The sequence below is a fragment of the Myotis yumanensis genome, unplaced genomic scaffold (genome assembly GCF_028538775.1).
Source record: "Myotis yumanensis isolate MYYU_CA2020_CCGP unplaced genomic scaffold, mMyoYum1.0.hap1 SCAF_1, whole genome shotgun sequence".
NCBI lineage: Eukaryota > Metazoa > Chordata > Mammalia > Chiroptera > Vespertilionidae > Myotis > Myotis yumanensis.
This window is the reverse complement of record NW_027223752.1, coordinates 135,840,151-135,850,531: the sequence shown is the minus strand read 5'-3', so window position 1 is coordinate 135,850,531 and position 10,381 is coordinate 135,840,151. Positions and strand designations below refer to the sequence as shown.

At 40.9% G+C, this 10,381-nt stretch overlaps 1 pseudogene; it reads left to right on the top strand.

Annotated features, from left to right (window-relative positions):
* Window positions 1-5,915: 5,915 nt before the first annotated feature.
* Window positions 5,916-7,198, top strand: LOC139016032 (nicotinamide phosphoribosyltransferase pseudogene; annotated as a pseudogene).
* Window positions 7,199-10,381: the final 3,183 nt, after the last annotated feature.

Sequence of the window (10,381 nt, the reverse complement as noted above, 5' to 3'; positions counted from 1 at the left end):
CCTACAAGGGAGTACCCATACGACTGTCAGCTGATTTCTCAACAGAAACTATGCAGGCCAGAAGGGAGTGGCAAGAAATATTCAAAGTGATGAATAGCAAGAACCTACAACCAAGTTTACTTTACCTAGCAAAGCTATCATTCAGAATTGAAGGTCAGATAAAGAGCTCCACAGACAAGAAAAAGCTAAAGGAGTTCATCACCACCAAACCAGTATTATATGAAATGCTGAAAGGTATCCTTTAACAAGAGGAAGAAGAAGAAAAAGGTAAAGATACAAATTATGAACAACAAATACACATCTATCAACAAGTGAATCTAAAAATCAAGTGAATAAATAATCTGATGAACAGAATAAACTGGTGAATATAATAGAATCAGGGGAATAGAAAAGGAGTGGACTGACTATTCTCGGGGAGAAAGGGGTGTGGGGGTGCGGGAAGAGACTGGACAATAATCATACACCTATGGATGTGGACAGTGGAGGGGGTAAGGGCAGAAGGTGGGGTGGGAACCAGGTTGAAGGGAGCTATGGGGGGAAAAAGAGGAACAAATGTAATAATCTGAACAATGAAGATTTAATTAAAAATGAATAAATAAATAAATAAATAAAAAATAATAACTTGCATAGAATGGGTGGGAAAGTCCCAGTTGACAGATGCCAATGGAGTACATTTATTTATTTATTTATTTATTTAAGTAATTATTTATTGTTGAAAGTATTACTTATGTCCCCCTTTCTTCCCCTTTGACACCTCCAGCCCCTTCTCGTCCCTCCCCTTCCTGCCCCAGGCCTTTAGCACCCTTTTGTCTGTGTCCATGGATTATCCATTCAAGGTCTTTGCTTGATTACCTCCCTCCCGACTCACCCTCTCCCACCTTCCCTTTGAGATTCTTCACTCTGTTCCATGCTTCCATGTCTCTGGGTCCATTCTGTTAATCAGTTTATTTTGTTACTTAGATTCAATATATGAGTGTGATCATGTGATATTTGTGTTTCTCTGACTGACTTATTTCACATAGCATACTTTCCAGGTCCCTACATGCTGTCTCAAAGGGTAAGATATTCTTCCTTTATACTGCTGCATCGTATTCCATGGTGTAAATGTACCACAGCTTTTTTATCCACTCATGAACTGATGGGCACTTGGGCTGTTTCCAGATCTTAGCTGTTGTAAATTGTGCTGCTATGAACATAGGGGTGCATACATTCTTTCTGATCGGTGCTTCACATTTCTTAGGATATATTCCTAGAAGTGGGATCATTGGGTCAAATGGCAAATCCATGTTTAATTTTTTGAGGAAACTCCACACTGTTTTCTGTAATGGTTGCACCAGCCTGCATTCCCACCAGCAGTGTGCTAGGGTTCCTTTCTCTCCACAGCTTCACTAACACTTGTCATTTGTTGACTTGTTGATGGTAGCCATTCTGACATGTGTGAGATGGTACCTCATTGTCATTTTAATTTGCATCTCTCAGATAATTCATGACTTTGAGCATTTTTTCATGTCTCTTGGTCAACTGTATGTCCTCTTTCGATAAGTGTCTATTTAGGTCCTTTGGCCATTTTTTAATTGGATTTTTTTTCTTCCCTTTAAGTTGTATGAGTTCCTTATATATTTTGGATATTAACCCCTTGTCAGATGTATGATTGCCGAATATGTTCTCCTATACAGTGGGCTCTCTTTTTGTTTTGTTAATGGTTTCTTTTGCTGTGCAGAAGCTTTTTATTTTGATGTATCCCATTTGTTTGTTTTCTCCTTAGTTCCCCTTTTCATAAGAGATGTATCAGTAAACGTATTGCTATGTGAAATGTCTGAGATTTTGCTGCCTATGGTTTCTTCTAGGGTTTTTATGGTTTCACTACTTACATTTAAGTCTTTTTATCCATATTGAGTTTATTTTTGTGTATGGTGTAAGTTGGTGGTGTAGTTTCATTTTGGGGGGCATGTATCTGTCCAATTTTCCCAACACTGCCAATGGAGTACGTTTGAAAAAGAGGAAATTATGATAACCAATAAACACAGACATGGGGGGGGAGCAGAGAGGGGAAAAGGAGACATATTTACTACTTTGTAATACTTTAAAGAATAAAAATATTAAAATAAAAAATAAAAAAGCCAAAAAAAAGACAGGCATGAAAACAAACTGGGGAACATGTAGAAAGAAGTATGGTATTCCACATTGCTACTATTTAAAAAACAAAACAAAAAAAGCTTCCAGCTTTTAATTACATTACAGAATTCATCACATATTTTATAATTACTGAACAGTTAAACAACAAATTAGGAAAAGTGTTTAGGATAAATTATATGTAGTTTTACCAAACATAGTTGCATTTACATATTTCATTAAAACCAGTCTCTTGAGATTAACTGTAAATACAACGGAACTAAAATCAGATCATAGATTTAGCAGGAGAAGCTGGGAATGAATAATGTGAGTTCGGTATTGTGCTACACGGTGCAGCCTCCTGCTACAGTGGACAGGGAAGAAACGCTTAAGTGCGCTGAGCCCAGGGCTGTTGGCACAGAGCAGCGACCCAGCACCAAGCGGCAGTTAGCGGCTCTGTCCCTCCTCCCTCGCCTTCCTGGGCCTCTGACAAGCCATCCTTCAACCTGCAAGGCCGCCCTGCTCTCCCCCAGAGACAATAATTTCCTGCAGGGGGTGGAGCCGCCTGCACAGACTGGCTCCCACCTCCAGCCCGAAGGAGCGGCCCCCCTGGGAAAGGCGCTGCCGGGAAGTCAGGCGGAGGGGTCTTGCTCCCGGTCCCACCCGCGCTCGCAGCCCCGCAGACGCGGGGAAAGGCGGTGGGCGGCGGGGAGCACGGCGGGGAGCAGAGGCAGGAGCCCTGGTGGCCGGAGCCCTGGTGGCCGGAGCCCCGGGGCCGGTTTCCGCGGGGTCCGCGCCGGCAGGGCAGGAGGAAGGGGATGGGGGCGAGGCGAGGGGGCGGCCCGCGGTGGGAGCACCCGCCCTCGCGGCCCCGCGTGTGCTCTGCGTGCGCCTGCTGCCCCCGGAGGAAGAGCCGCGTCTCCCACCGGAGATGGGAGAAACCCGGCAACTTGGGGAGAAGAGCCTCCGCCCCACCCCCCCACCCCCGCAACAAGCCCCGGGAAAGAGAAAAGCGGGCGCTGCGGGAGGAAGGCGGGCACTCACGTTCCTCCCGAGGGTGCGGAGCCCGGCGGCAGCGGCGGGCGCTGTGTCCTCCGTCCTCCCTCTGCCTCGGTCTCCCGTCTCCGTGCAGCTGGAGGACCCTTGGGCGACGCTGGGGAGGAGCAGGGGCGGCGAAGGCGGGCGGCGGGTGAGCGCAGCCGCCGGGAGGGAGGCTCCAAACCAAGGCCGGTGACCAGGCACAGAGGTGACCTGAGCAGCGCCTGCCCTGACCCGACCTGCTGCTGGGAGGGACTTGATGGTGACCGCCCGCTTGGAGGGAGAAAAGACACCAGAAACCTCAACCTCAGTGACCATGTGGCCACAGATGCTACATAGCAGTGACCACTAATAGGCAAGGGCTCTCATTGCGGTGAATTAACACCCACATACATTCTGAAATGGCAATGGCCTGTACATTCTTTAAATACTGTAAAATTTTCTCCATTTAGGTCATTCTGTATATGTAAGATACCAGGAATATTCCAGATTCTCATACATCTTTTTCAGCATTCTTATATCTTATTTAGCTAGTTCAGGAAACTAGTCATCGTTAATCAAAAACAAAACAAACAACACACACACACTAATGTTCCACACAAAAAAAACAACTCTACAGCTTTGCAAATATTGTTTTATTTTACACTTCCTCTGTTGTATTTTAAAGACATAACATAAAAATGAAGGTTTAGAAATGTTTCAAAATAAGATGACTTAAAATAATACAAAGTCTGATAACCACATAACCTACTTTAACACTACCATTTGAAAAACACTTCAAATCAAAATGCCACTCTAAGCCAAAACTTGTACAGTTTGGATTATAAAACTATTCTCACTTCCTAAATTATATTTGGATTCCTTAGTCTAGAGACCATCATTATCACAATCTCTTTACTCTTTTAAGAATTATTCAGAATCTCTAATAGGCATTTTTTACATCAATCATTCTACTGACATTAGCATACTAAAAGCTAAAATGAAAACATTTTAATTATTTCAGTAATTCATTTAAATCTATTATAAAACTATTATGTTAACATGATAAAGATTTTAATGAAAAAATAATTATATTTGAAAAAGAAAAACATTGAAAAAGATGGTACTTAAAGATTTTTGTTACATTTATTGCGTTGACATTGGTTAATAAATGTATGTTTCAAGTGTACAATTCTATGGTAGGTCATCTTTATCCTGCATTGTGTTCACCACCCAAGTTATCTCCTTCTGTCACCACACATTTGACCCCCTCTACCTGTTTCTACTTCCTCAACTCCCCTTTCCCTCTGGTAACCACCATACTGTTGTCTGTGTCTATGAGTTTTTGTTTGTCTTCTTTGTTTATTGTTTTCAGTTTATATCCAACATGTAAGTGAAATCACATGGTTATTGACGTTTCCCATCTGACTTATTTCACTTAGCATGATGTTGTCAAGATCCATCCATGTTGTTGAAAATGGCAGTATTTCATCTTTTCTTATGGCTCAGTAATATTCAGCTATAATATTGTATATGTACTGTAAGAACAGGAAATAATATTGAATAGGTAGTGTAAGGACAGGAAAAAAGGCCTTTCTTTTATTTTGCTGTAACCTTCCACAATTTATGAGAAGCACCTTGTCATGAATACCCAAGATTGTAGCTCTTCTGATTCAAACAACAAGACAAGTTACTCTCAAGGCTACATTCTTGCATACACCTCCTCCCTGCTGGTTTACAACTCAGGGATAATTACTAAAAACTTCCCTTTCCACTCCCCTTCAAACAAGCCTCTTTTGAACGCTTTATAACTTTTACTCTAAGCATGTTTTACAGGCTTGGGGAAAATACCGATAAGACACCTCCCTAAGACATCTGTGTGGACTGTCTCCTGAAGGACTAATGGACAATGCCCCTAATGAATGCTCAGTTTCAGCCTCCCCGCCCCCCAAAACCCCTCCCTTCCTTGACACCTAGCAACAGTAGCCAAGGCTTTAAAAGGGGGTGGAGGGAGGGAGGGAAGTTTTGTTCTTTGCTTATGTATTGATTAGCAATACAAGGGCCCTTTCCCTTTGGGGAAAGTAAAAACTATCTCTTCTTTTAGTTGTGAATTCCTTCATAGCCTGCTTCACCTGCCAAAAACCCTAACACGTACCACATTGAAAACGGTGAAAGTTTTCCTACAAATCTCTGTCATGTCTGCCTTAATAGAAGATAGTGGATTCTCACATTTGCTTCTGTACTCAATCTTTTGTCATTTGCTGTTGTGGGTGAGTAGATAAAGAAAATTTGGCCACATCCCATATATGCATAGTTGAAAAACAGAAGAGTATTTTAATAGCCTTTTCAGATAATTGTGGATATTGTTCGATACCACACCAAAACATAACAAGTAGTTTTTTAAAGGTTAGTGGCCATGAGAAACCTGAAACAATGTTATGAATGTCTCCAACTCTTACATCAAAATCCACTGGTCTCTTTCACGTTGAATGTTTTAGTCATGCAAGATGTTTGTCATCAATGCATTTGGTCACTAAAAGATTAGGTCATGGAGCCCAGGTGAGGCCATCCTACTCCCAGGTGCACATGTCCTAGCCCCTACCACCCCTGCCACTTTCAGCTACTGGCCGGCCCTCCTCAGGCCTCGCCTCTACACTCTGTTTCCCTCTCAACTCCTCCTCTGACCAGCGGTGACATAAGGGACAGAGCAAGGTGAAGCCCATTTTTTCTTCCTTCTCACAGTAGTGCCAGGCAGCCCCCCTTACGTGTTCCCACTCTGGCCTGAGATGAATGCTGAGGCAGAAGCTGAGTTCAGCATGTTCTGGCCACCAACTCCTACAAGGTTACTCACTATAAACAATACTCACCTAACACAAGCAAAGTTTATTCCTACTTTGAATGCCATGGAAAGAAGACAGAAAACTCCAAAATAAGGAAGATGAACTATGAGGAAACAGTATTTTCTGGGTTGCAGTACATTCTTAATAAGTACTTAAAAGGTAAAGTAGTGACCAAGGAGAAGATCCAGGAAGCCAAAGAGGCGTACATAGAGCATTTCCAAGATGATGTATTTAATGAAAAGGGGCGGAACTACATTCTGGAGAAATACCCTGGGCATCTTCCAGTAGAAGTAAAAGCTGTCCCTGAGGGCTCTGTCATTCACAGAGGAAATATGCTCTTCACAGTGGAAAAAACACAGATCAAGAGTGTAAATGGCTTATACAGTGGGTTGAGACAATTCCTGTTCACTCCTGGTATCCAATCACTGTGGCCACAAATTCTAGAGAGTTGAAGAAAATATTGGCCAAATGTTTGTTAGAAACATCTGGTAACTTAGTTGGTCTGGAATACAAGTTGCATGTATTTTGGCTATAGAGGAGTCTCTTCCCAAGAGACTGCTGGCATGGGAGCGTCTGCTTATTTGGTTAAGTTCAGAAGAATGGATACGGTAGCAGGAATTGCTTTAAAAAAATGCTGTGAATGAAAGATCAAGTTCCAGGCTGTTCTCTTCCAGCAGGAGAACACAGTACCATAACAGCCTGGGGGAAAGACCATGAAAAAGATGCTTTTGAACATATAGTAACACAATTTTCTTCAGTGCCTGCATCTGTGGTCAGCAATAATTATGACATTTATAATGCTTGTGAGAAAATATGGGGTGAAGATCAACACATTTAATAGTATCAAGAAGTTCAGAGGCACCACTAATAATCAGACCTGATTCTGGAAATCCTCTGGACACTGTATTAAAGGTTTTGGATACTTTAGGCAAGAAATCCCCTATTACTAAGAACTCAAAGGGCTACAAGTTGCTGCCACTGTATCTTCAAGTTATTCAAGAGGATGGAGTAGATATTGGTACCTTACAAGAGATTGTAGAAGGCATGAAGCAAAACAAATGGAGTATTGAAAATATTGCCTTTGGTTCTGGGGAGCTTTGCTACAAAAATTAACAAGAGATCTCTTGAATCGTTCCTTTAAGCGTAGTTATGTTGTAACCAATGGCCTTGGGGTTAATGTCTTCAAGGACCCAGTTGCTGATCCCAACAAAAGGTCCAAAAAAGGTTGATTATCCTTATAGCAAAAGGCTAATAAGCACATTGTCTCCTCAACCCAGAGTTCAACCAGGGGGTGGCTGACCGGCCAACCACCTGTGCCACCCGCCCCCCCCCCCCCCCCCCCCCCCCCGCTGGCCAACCCCGCTGATCATGGCAGGCCTGCCAGACCCCACTCATGCACAAATTTGTGCACTAGACTTCTAGTCTTTATAATAATAAAAGTGTAACATGAAAATTGACCAAAGGGCCGAACAGCAGAACATCTGTCCAGACAACTTTCCAGATAACCTGCCAGATGAAGCCAGGACTGTGAGGGCTGAGGCAGCCGCTGTGGCAGCCAGGGCTGCAAAGGTCTACCCTTGCATGGATTTCGTGCATCGGGTCTCTAGTCTTTACATAAAACACCAGAGGGAGATTTTGTTACACTTGAGGAAGGAAAAGGAGACCTTGAGGAATATGGTCATGATCTTCTACATACTGTCTTCAAGAAAGGAACGTGACAAAAAGATATTGATTTGATGAAGTAAGAAAAAATGCAAAGCTGAATAGTGAACTGGAAGAGCACCTCATTAGGCTTTATGACTGGGCGTGTGTCCTTGCCTCTACATGTGCGTGTACATGCACGCTGGTATACACCGGTGTGTGTGTGTGTGTGTGTGTGTGTGTGTATGATACATACTGTTCATTGTACAGATGTGTGAGGTTTCTTTATTTTATGATACATTACAGCCAAATTATTTGATGGTTTTTAGACATATTGCCCCCCCTCCCCCCCGCAGTGTTTAGGTGATCTCAATTAGGCAATGCACTTGATCACATAAAAGTTTAATGCTAAAATAAGCTTTTTAGGGCCCTTTCCCAATAGATAGTAATTTAATCTGGTACTGATATTTTCTCAACAGAACTGAGAAACTTTTATAAATAACTAAAGATCAAATAAAGCAGATTTGCATAAAATTGTCATGATGGCTTTATGTTTAACTTGTATTTTTGTACAAACAAGATTGTGTATGATATATTTAAAGTTTCAGTGATTTAACAGTCTTTCCAACTTTTCAGGATTTCTATGAGCACAGACTTTCAAGAAAATACTTGAAGATAAATTACATTGCCTTTTGTCCATTAATCAGCAAATAAAACATGGCCTTAACAAAGTTGTTTGTGTTATTATACAATTTTAAAGTTATGTCAGGACACACCCTATAGAATTACTCACCTCACTGCCCCTTGTATAATATATATTAATCATTCTACATTAAAAAAAATAATGGCTCTTACTGGAATGTCTAGGCACTCTACAGTGATTATACCTGTTGGTCATTGTATTGTACCAATGAAATGCCAAATTTGAAAGGCCTGTACAACAGTTTTATATGTCAAATATTGCCTGTGGCTATAATCAAGATTTTAAGGAGATAATGTTTTTAGAAAGGATTTCTGCGTCCCCTATAGAATATATATATAAATGTAGAATATTGACAAAAGTGGAGGTAGTGTATTTTAAAGTAATTACACTTCTGAATTTATTTTTCCTATTCTATAGTTGATATGACTTACTGGAATGGGTAGTGAGTATACTTTAAATTTTTTGATTGTTATATTTTTATTAAGTTTTTTAAAAATTAAATTGAATATTAAAAAAAAATAGGTCAGACCTGGCTTAGATAGTCCCTCCAGAAGAGATCATTCCAGCAGACCAACATCCATAACAAAAACAATAGCTCAGTGAATAGGATAGTCTTTCCCTTTCCCTTCCTTCCATATTGCTCATCTTTTCTGTGCCTTCCCTCCAATCTTCACCATAATTTCTTGAGCATATTCCCCAGGTTACAACATACAGTGAGTGGTGTCCTTAAAAGTCACTCACTTTTGAGTGTTTACACGGATCTATCCTGATTTCCCCTCTCAAACCTGGCCTGATATTCTGTAGCCAATTCGTATCTTTGTCCCACCAAGTGACTGGAGGCCCTCCTTGTTTTCACTAGGGGGTCTTTCTGCAGCTTTCAGACACACCCTGTAGGGATCAGTCCAGGCAGCTGGGAACCTGCCTCTCTTCCTCACTCAATTTAATGGGACCCAGGCACTCTTTCTGATCTAGTAACAATGAAAACACAACCCATTTCCTGAAACCCTGTTTAGGAGCAGGCGCATCATCCACATGTGTCTATCCTGACCTTACAGAGCTCAATGCCCCTTCACTTTGTGGAGTCTGACCTTCAAACTCTTTGCCTTTCTCATGAGGGAATCTGTTCTTCCTCCAGCTAAATCAACCTTATTGTTTTTATGGCATTCTTATTATTATTCTATCGCATTTATTTTTGTAGCAAGGCAAACAACATAATATCACTTGGCAAACAACATAATTATTATTGATTCATGTAAGGATCTTCACTGGATGCTAAAAATAGTAGGTGAAATTTTGAGGCGTAACAAACTATTTATAGACAGAGTACCTCCACACAAGATGTTTGTGACATACAAAAGGTAAATAGTACCTTTACTCTGGACAAACATAGCAGACACTTGTTAACCATATGATCATAGTCAATACTGGCAGTAATGGAGCTGAGCACATGCCTGCAGATTTGCTGCATGGGAAGAAGTCAGCATCTGTTGTGAGATTCCTACCCACATGGCATAACGTGAAGCTACATGAGGAAACTTCAAACAAAACCTAAGCAGAAAGTCTGCAAATAACTGGCCTGTACTCTTCAAACTATAAATGTCATGAAAAGCAAAGGAAGCCTACAGAACTGTCCCAGATTAAAAGAGACTAAAGAAACACGACATTGGACATAACACATCATCTTGGATTTACCTGGAATATAAAGGATATTATTGAGACAATAGCAAATATCTGAGTAAGATCCAAGATTAAATATTAATACTGACCCAATTTTAATTCCCTGACTTTGATAATTATACTACAATTATGTAAGATAATTCCCTTTTCTTAGGAAATTCACACTAAAGTATTTAGGAGTAAAGAGGTATCGTGTCTGTAACTTACAAATGGTTCATATATTATATCTAACCAACCTACATTTACATTTATTTAGGTAATAGACAAGAAGTGAGAAAGGATAAAGTAATTGTAGTAAAATGTTAACCTTTGGGGAATGGTTTCCAGGAATTCTTTGTACTATTCTTGTAATTCTTCTATAAGACTGAAACTTCCAATACAGAATATTTCT